Source organism: Pseudophryne corroboree, chromosome 7 (genome assembly GCF_028390025.1).
Source record: "Pseudophryne corroboree isolate aPseCor3 chromosome 7, aPseCor3.hap2, whole genome shotgun sequence".
Classification (NCBI taxonomy): domain Eukaryota; kingdom Metazoa; phylum Chordata; class Amphibia; order Anura; family Myobatrachidae; genus Pseudophryne; species Pseudophryne corroboree.
Window position 1 is genome coordinate 261,601,107 of NC_086450.1, and position 8,639 is coordinate 261,609,745.

The window sequence follows — 8,639 nt, forward strand, 5'->3', positions numbered from 1 at the left end:
GTAAGGCCCTGTTGGGACGCACGGGATACGTTATTATCCATGTCAACTGCGGGTAAGTCGGTATGTCTTCCTTCCGCAGCGGCACAGACCAGGAAATTATATCCTACACCTACACTGCAATTCCTTCGAACATGATTCCACATATTCCTCCACTTCCTTTAGAGGACATTGGGGAAATCCAGAAAACCTGTGCCGCCATGTTCCCTGTGACAAATTTCAAATTCGGCCTTTTTCAAACTCTCGGTTTGTCAGTGGACCTCACTGTGAGGACCTGTGAGATGTATTCAAAAGGTTTTCGGACATAGCCAACAGCGATTGGCTCACATCCGTAGCGTACCTGCTTTTAAACCTTCCATCCCCACTCGCCCTACCGAACCTGGAAGTGAACAAGCCCTACGGGCGAAACGCGTCTTCCACCGAAGGGACCACTCACGGAGAGTTCACTGGCACCAGTCTTCTCACCTAACGATGCTCCGACACTCATTTCCCTCCTGACCTCCCAGTCTGGAGTACTGTAAGCCACATCTGTCCTGTGAATACATCTCACAGTCAGTAACATAACATCCCTGCATATCCATACTCTATATATATCCATATATTTTATATATGCATTTGGAGTTGATATTTTGATACCTAGGTTGTTGGACTTTGCAGGTAATGTGCTTTATCACAAATAGAGACTAATATTATACTATATTGTCCTTTTGTTATGTGATTTTCAGCACCTGGCTGATACCCTTTTTTTCAATAATCCTTGAATCTGCTGATAGGGTGCTCAATTACAAACCGGGACAAGTGTATTGTTACACTGCCCTGTTCATTGTATTTTTCAGCATTTTCCTTAAAATTGATACCTAATTTCTCGACTTTATTCCTGGCTTATTCTGGATAATACTTAGCACTGTACTAATTATTCATTTTGTCTGTGAGGATCAGGTTCTCTATGTGAATTATTGTGCTAATAATAGCACTCGATGTCAGAAGCATAATTTTATCCATGGTGACATATATTTCTAAAAATCTGACTTGACGTTTAATGCAGTATATTTTCACTGTATTGCTTTTTCATTGTATTATCTTATCATACAAGTAATAATAAATTCTGCATTCCTTGGTTTCTCTTTTCCCTCTTTCTATCATTTTCTGTGGACTCTCATCTGCGATCCGGGGCGCACAATCCCACGGATGTGGGACTTGTTGCGCCGCGCCTAACGTAGAAAGCAGATCCACATTCTTTTACTTACTTCTACCTACTTACAATTTTTTCTCTCCTTGAATACCAGATCTTTTTCCCTTTACTAATTTCCTATATAGGTGCACTCTCATTGATATACAGATCACATATCTCCTCTACTATCATACCACGATGCTAATGCCCGATCTCGTCCGATCTTGGAAGCCAAACAGCGTTCGGCCGGGTTAGTACCTTGAGAGGAGACTTCCTGCGAATACCTGGTGTTGTAGAGTAGGAATCATTTTCCTCCCTATGTGAAATGTGATGCCAGTGCCGTTTCTAGCGGCGGGCGAGCCGTGCAACCGCACGGGGCGCCCGCCGCGGCACTTTGTTACTCCTTATCGCCTCTGCCCGAGCGCTCCTGCTCGGGGGGCGGAGTTTCGTGGACTGACGCGTTAGCGTCGTGACGTCACGACGCAAACGCGTCATTCTGCGAAACTCCGCCCCCGAGCAGGAGCGCTCGGGCAGATGCGATAAGGAGATAAGCATGGAAGGAGGAGGCGGCCGGCGCGAGGGACGTGAGTCGGCGGGACCAAAGAGCGGGAAGACGTAAGTATTCTCTCTCCCCCCCCCCCCTCTCTTGAAACCTGCCTGCCGCTGCCGCACTGTGTAAAATGGGGACACCTGCCTATGGGGATACCTGCCTGCCGCACTGTGTAAAATGGGGACACCTGCCTATGGGGATACCTACCTGCCGCACTGTGTAAAATGGGGATACCTACCTGCCGCACTGGGTAAAATGGGGACACCTGCCTGCTGTACTGTGTAAAATGGGGATACCTACCTGCCGCACTGTGTAAAATGGGGACACCTGCCTATGGGGATACCTGCCTGCCGCACTGTGTAAAATGGGGGCACCTGCCTGCGTACAGTGTAAAATGGGGATATCTGCCTGCCGTACTGTGTAAAATGGGGATACCTGCCTGCCGCACTGTGTAAAATGGAGGCACCTGCCTGCGTACTGTGTAAAATGGGGATATCTGCCTGCCATACTGTGTAAAATGGTGATACCTACCTGCCGCACTGTGTAAAATGGGGACACCTGCCTATGGGGATACCTGCCTGCCGCACTGTGTAAAATGGGGGCACCTGCCTGCGTACTGTGTAAAATGGGGATATCTGCCTGCCGCACTGTGTAAAATGGGGACACCTGCCTATGGGGATACCTGCCTGCCGCACTGTGTAAAATGGGGGCACCTGCCTGCGTACTGTGTAAAATGGGGATATCTGCCTGCCGTACTGTGTAAAATGGGGATACCTGCCTGCCGCACTGTGTAAAATGGAGGCACCTGCCTGCGTACTGTGTAAAATGGGGATATCTGCCTGCCGTACTGTGTAAAATGGGGATACCTGCCTTCCGCACTGTGTAAAATGGGGGCACCTGCCTGCGTAGTGTGTAAAATGGGGATACCTGCCTGCCGCACTGTGTAAAATGGGAGCGCCTGCGTACTGTGTAAAATGGGGATATCTGCCTGCCGCACTTTGTAAAATGGGGACACCTGCCTGCCGCGCTGTGTAAAATGGGGACACCTGCCTGCCGCGCTGTGTAATATGGGGACACTTGCCTGCTGTAATGTGTAAAAAGGGGACTTTTTTATTTTTATTTTTTTTCCCCTGTGGTGGGTGTGATGATATCAGACGAGGCCACGCGCATGCTTTTTCTTTTTATGGCTATATGGGGGGGACGCATTTTTTTTAGAGCAATTTGGGGAGGGGGGGGGGGCGCATTTTGAAATCTCGCACTGGGAGCCAAATTGTCTAGAAACGGCCCTGTGTGATGCCAACAGCAGTATCACCACTGTCTTTTTTCCTCCTTCATCTATTTATCGTCTATATAGTTACCTAACGTCTAGTCTATAACAATACACACCTGTTATCTGACCTTTGTTAGGTGTTTATCATTGGTGACCAATATATTCCAATAGATTGACTCAAATCAAGGGGTCTTATCTGGATACACCTATTACTATTTTCGTGACCACTCCGCGGTCCCATCAAAACAAAAATTCTGTACTGGTCAGGGGAAATGGGGGTAAGACAATCAAGTGTCTACAGCCTTTCTAATCACTCTTTGTGTAAAAAAGACCAGAACATTTTAACATTTTTCCTAAATGTCTTTATTTTTCATGGATCATCCATGTGGGTAATTATATTTTCAAACTTTACTAATAAAAATTTGTTTTAAGAACTTTTTTCCACATATTATAGGAATTTTCCTTTACAGCATAAGAGTGCGCCCACACAAGTGCCTTCTTTCTCTCCTTTTCTTAGTACGAATACCCCGGGATATCAGGGGTGCGTACTTCACATTCCAATCTGGCCGCTTCTCTAGGCCTATCTAAGGTTGCACTACAACTATGTCACTTCCAGTTCCAAACACTGAACTTGGCTTCTACGCAACACCGGGGGTGTTCATCAGGGCTATGGCAGCCTTTATTCTCCCGCTCCACAAACCAGGAGTGGACATAATTCCATATCTGGGTGACCTTATCATCCTCCAGGGAGATGTTGTTACGGAGTGTTGCTCTCTCAAATCAACTGTCCCGGGATCTTGGGTGGATCTTGAAGCTTCCAATTTCACATTTGAAGCCGATAAGGAGGAGTTCCTTCCTGGGGATGATTCTCGACACGGAAGTGCAGAGGGTGTTTCTACCTGTGAAGAAAGCATTGGTGATCCAATCAATGGTCTGGGATGTCCTGATGCCAGTCCGGGTATCGGTTCATCAGTACATTCGCCTTCTGGGGAAGATGGTTGCCTCCTAAGAGGCTCGACAGTACGGAAGATTCCTTGCACGGTCTTTCACACTGGATCTCCTGGTCAGGATCTGTCACAATCCTGACTGTAGGTTTCATATTTGGTGACTTACCCCTGCCATCTGTCCCGGATCCTCTGTCTTTTTACTCACTGAGTTAAACAGCTTGTCAGCACTGAGTTTTCCTGAGTTCTCTGCCTAAAAGGTAATAGTTAATTAGCTCCACCTGTGGTGATCTCCTGTGTGAGGCTGAATTCAGTAATCTGAAGTTTAGGCCTAAAAGCCAGCATCCTATGTTTTGCAGCAGTTCAGGCTTCAGTGTTCTCTCGGCCTGCTAGGCCTCACTCTACATCACAGCCTAGTCTAGAGTACTCACATGACAGTGACTGTTCACCTGACCCAGAGTTGTCCAATCCTCTGCCAGCCTGAGTCTCTCTGCATCACCTAACCCTGCTCACCAATCACCAAGGAACAGGAAGTATAAGTTGGGAGACTGAGTTGGAAACTGGGCCAGTTCCTCGTGTCACACACAGCTCTGTGTGAGCTTTGAAGCTGAGCTCCCTAAAGGTAACCTTTGTACTTTAGTTCCTGTGAAAACTCTGTTCCTTTGTTACCCCGTTTGGTTTACATTTGTGTTGCCACTGATGTTCACTATTTCCACGAGTCTCGATGTAAAACCACAGCTGCCGTTTTTCACCTTTACTGCTGTTGTAGTTGTGATCTCCAGAGCTCCCGTATCCCTGTGGCCTCCGTGCCTCCAAGCACCTCCGTGCTTCCAAGCATTTCCGTGCCTCCAAGCCCCTCCGTGCCTCCAAGCACTTCCGTGCCTCCAAGCACCTCCTTGCCTCCAAGCACTTCCGTGCCTCCGAGCATCTCCGTGCCTCCGAGCACTTCAGCGCCTCCAAGCACCTCAGCGCCTCCAAGCACCTCAGCGCCTCCAAACACCTCAGCGCCTCCAGGCACTTCTGCACCTACAAGCACCTCGGTGCCTCCAAGCACCTCAGTGCCTCCAGGCACTTCTGCACTTACAAACACCTCAGTGCCTCCAAGCACCTCAGTGCCTCCAAGCACCTCAGTGTCTCCAAGCACTTCTGCATCTACAAACACCTCAGTGCCTCCAGGCACTTCTGCACCTACAAGCACCTCAGTGCCTCCAAGCGCCTCAGTGCTTCCAAACACCCAGTGCTCACGAGCGTAGTTGGTGTCTCCAGCATCCGGTACTCCTTCATTCATTCCTCAGCACCTTTTCTAGTTCTGTCTTTCAGGAGACCTCCAGCATCCATACGTGCCTCCTGTCTGCCGACCAAATCCTGCATGAGGAAAACCTAGATTCGGCCATCTCTGCTGCAGTCCAGCAGCGGTTCCTCTTCCCGGTCACCGGAAGAAACCCAGGGTCCTCAACACTCCCAAACCAGGTCAGTGATAGTATTTACATAGTCCTCCAGTTGCCCGCACAGACTTCACTAACACCGGGTTCACAAAACCACAGTCATGACAGTAGGAACTGGCCCCATGGACCCGGCCGAAAGTGTTTGTCTGACGCAGGACCTCCTAAGCAATATTGCAGGACGTTTGGAGGGTTTGGAGTCGACTCAGCATCAATTGGCACAGTGTCTGCAGTGGAATTCGTTCTCCAGAGATTCTCTGACCTTCTGCACTAAGACTCCAGACCAACTGCAGATTTTCTACCAGATGTTATTACAGTTACAAGAACTTTTGTCTAGTATTCTTTCTGTGATGCCTGATCTCTTCAGGAATACTACCAACGTTGTTGATCCTGTTTTGTCCCATCCAGTTAATAGAGTCTCTTCCTCTGTGCAAGGAAAAGTTGTTCATCAGAGCTATCCATGGCCCAAGCTCTCTGAAGCTGAACGTCAGCGGCGTAGGGAGCTACACCTCTGTCTTTACTGTGGAAATTCCGGTCATTTTGTTAAAGACTGCATTCTTCGTAAGCCAGGGAATGGTGACAAGTCTCAGTATCATAGTGCTCATGTCTACAAGTCATCCACAGTAGCCGATCCTGCTACTGCTGACGGGGGTATCAAGAAGGCTACTCTGAAAGAGACTCAAATTTATGACTGGGGTCCGGTGATTAAAAGACCTTATCCCAAGTTGGGTGTCCAGAGAAGAATGTTCAAACCATTTAGAGTCACAGAGGAGTAGGGGCGTCCGTGTCTACAGCCCAAGGAGGGGCGTCCGTGTCTACAGCCCCAGGAAGGGCGTCTTCAGAGTGTCCAGCCCCAGGAGGGGCGTCTTCAGAGTGTCCAGCCCCAGGAGGGGCGTCTTCAGAGTGTCCAGCCCCAGGAGGGGCGTCCGTGTCTACAGCCCAAGGAGGGGCGTCCGTGTCTACAGCCCAAGGAGGGGCATCCGTGTCTACAGCCCCAGTGAGGGGTTCAGAGCGTCCAGCCCCAGTGAGGGGTTCAGAGCGTCCAGCCCCAGTGAGGGGTTCAGAGGGACCAGCCCCAGGGAGTCTTCAGAGTGCTGGCCAGCCAGAGAGTCTTCAGAGTGCTGCCCAGCCAGAGAGTCTTCAGAGTGCTGCCCAGCCAGAGAGTCTTCAGAGTGCTGCCCAGCCAGAGAGTCTACAGAGTGCTGCCCAGCCCCGTGAAGTGGGGGCTCTTGCTTCAGCCCAGCCCCGTGAAGTGGGGGCTCTTGCCTCAGCCCAGCCCCGTGGAGTGGGGGCTCTTGCCTCAGCCCAGCCCCGTGGAGTGGGGGCTCTTGCCTCAGCCCAGCCCCATGAAGTGGGGGCTCTTGCCTCAGCCCAGCCCCGTGAAGTGGGGGCTCTTGCCTCAGCCCAGCCCCGTGAAGTGGGGGCTCTTGCCTCAGCCCAGCCCCATGAAGTGGGGGCTCTTGCCTCAGCCCAGCCCCGTGAAGTGGGGGCTTTTGCCTCAGCTCAGCCCCGTGAAGTGGGGGCTCCTGCCGGTCCAGCAATACTCCAGGCTCCGCCTGGTCAGTCCGTCCCGGTTCCAGCCGGTCCAGCAATACTCCAGGCCCTGCCTGGTCAGTCCGTTCCAGTTCCAGCCGGTCCAGCGATACTCCGGGCACTGCCTGGTCAGTCCATCTTGGTTCCATCCGGTCCAGCGATACTCCAGGACCAGCCTGGTCAGTCTCCTTTGGCCCCAGCCAATTCAAGTATCCTTGGATCCAATCCAGTCCTACTCGTTCAGCCAAAGATTTCTTCAGTTTCAGTCTTTTCAAGTTCATCTGGACTCAAACCGATTCCAAGCATTGGTCCGAGTACAGAACTTTTGTCAGTTAGTTCCAGTAAAGGACTTCCACCATCTAGTTCTAAAATTAGACTTTAGTCTGTCTCTGATTCTGTTTCCTTGTCTTCCAGTACTGAGTCCACAGCTTCTGCAGGGAATTCTAATACCTATTCTCTTCATTGTCAGGATAAATTGGCTGTAACCACTAAAGTTAAGAAAAATCCCAAGGCTACTCACTTAAAGTCTGAACGTGCTACAGAGCTGGATACTGATCTAAGTACAGTTTTCTCAGCTTTGTCCCTAAGCTTGTCTGAGCAACTTAATGTCCCATCTGCTGATTTGGATACAGGACTTCAGGCTAATTTTGCTGAGAAGGACTTCAGCCAGACTACTTCAGAAGGGATAGTTTCTCATCAGCCTGACGTTCCACAAACTAACTCCAATCTAGCTTCTGAGAGTGCATCATCGGTTTCAGTCTCTAAGCTTTCGTCTGATGGTTTACCAACTATTTACTTTGATGGAGATTTATTGCAATATGCCGCTCTGGTTGAACAATTTCTCTCTCTGATGGAGTCTGATCCTTCAGGTGCAGTAACTCCTTCCAACGTTACTCGATATCTGTTCCTGGCATTCAGAGGAAGAGCTTTGGAGTGGGCCAACACGCTTTTTGAGAGTAATGATCCTGTGTTCCATGATTTACAGACTTTTAGTAATGCTGTGGTTAAAGAATTTAGTCCTAAACCTTTGGAATCTGACTCGGTAAAAGAATCATGCTCTAAAGGGAAGGCAGAAGGAAGTTTGTGCTGTCCTCCCAGGGATAATCTAAGAATCTCCTTCGGTAAGAATCCGACCATTAAAATTGCTCATGTAGGAGTCTCTCCTAGCCCAGAGAATTTAAAACTCCAGTGCACTTCCTTTTCATCTGCAAACTGTGTATCTAAGGGAGATTCATATCTTCCATTAGACTTGGACTCAGACTTTGAATTTGATCCAGTTCATGATGCTACTCCTTTCATGGGAGGTCCCATGTTTTCTAAGGAAGGTTTTTCTTTACAGGAGATTCCGCTCTCCTTGGTCAAAACCAAATGTTCCCGTAAGAAGAAGAGGCATCGACGAAGGTCCTAAGTTCTTCTGTATGAATTTCTCAAGTTCCTCTAAGATTCAAGATGGGTGTCCGGAGTCCACCCTTGAAGAGGGGGGTACTGTCACAATCCTGACTGTAGGTTTCATATTTGGTGACTTACCCCTGCCATCTGTCCCGGATCCTGTGTCTTTTTACTCACTGAGTTAAACAGCTTGTCAGCACTGAGTTTTCCTGAGTTCTCTGCCTGAAAGGTAATAGTTAATTAGCTCCACCTGTGGTGATCTCCTGTGTGAGGCTGAATTCAGTAATCTGAAGTTTAGGCCTAAAAGCCAGCATCCTATGTTTTGCAGCAGTTCAGGCTTCAG

The 8,639-nt window shown here is 49.2% G+C and overlaps 1 pseudogene; it reads left to right on the forward strand.

Annotated features, from left to right (window-relative positions):
* The first annotated feature begins 1,348 nt into the window (after window positions 1-1,348).
* LOC134946000 (5S ribosomal RNA) lies at window positions 1,349-1,467 on the forward strand (annotated as a pseudogene).
* The last annotated feature ends 7,172 nt before the right edge of the window (window positions 1,468-8,639 follow it).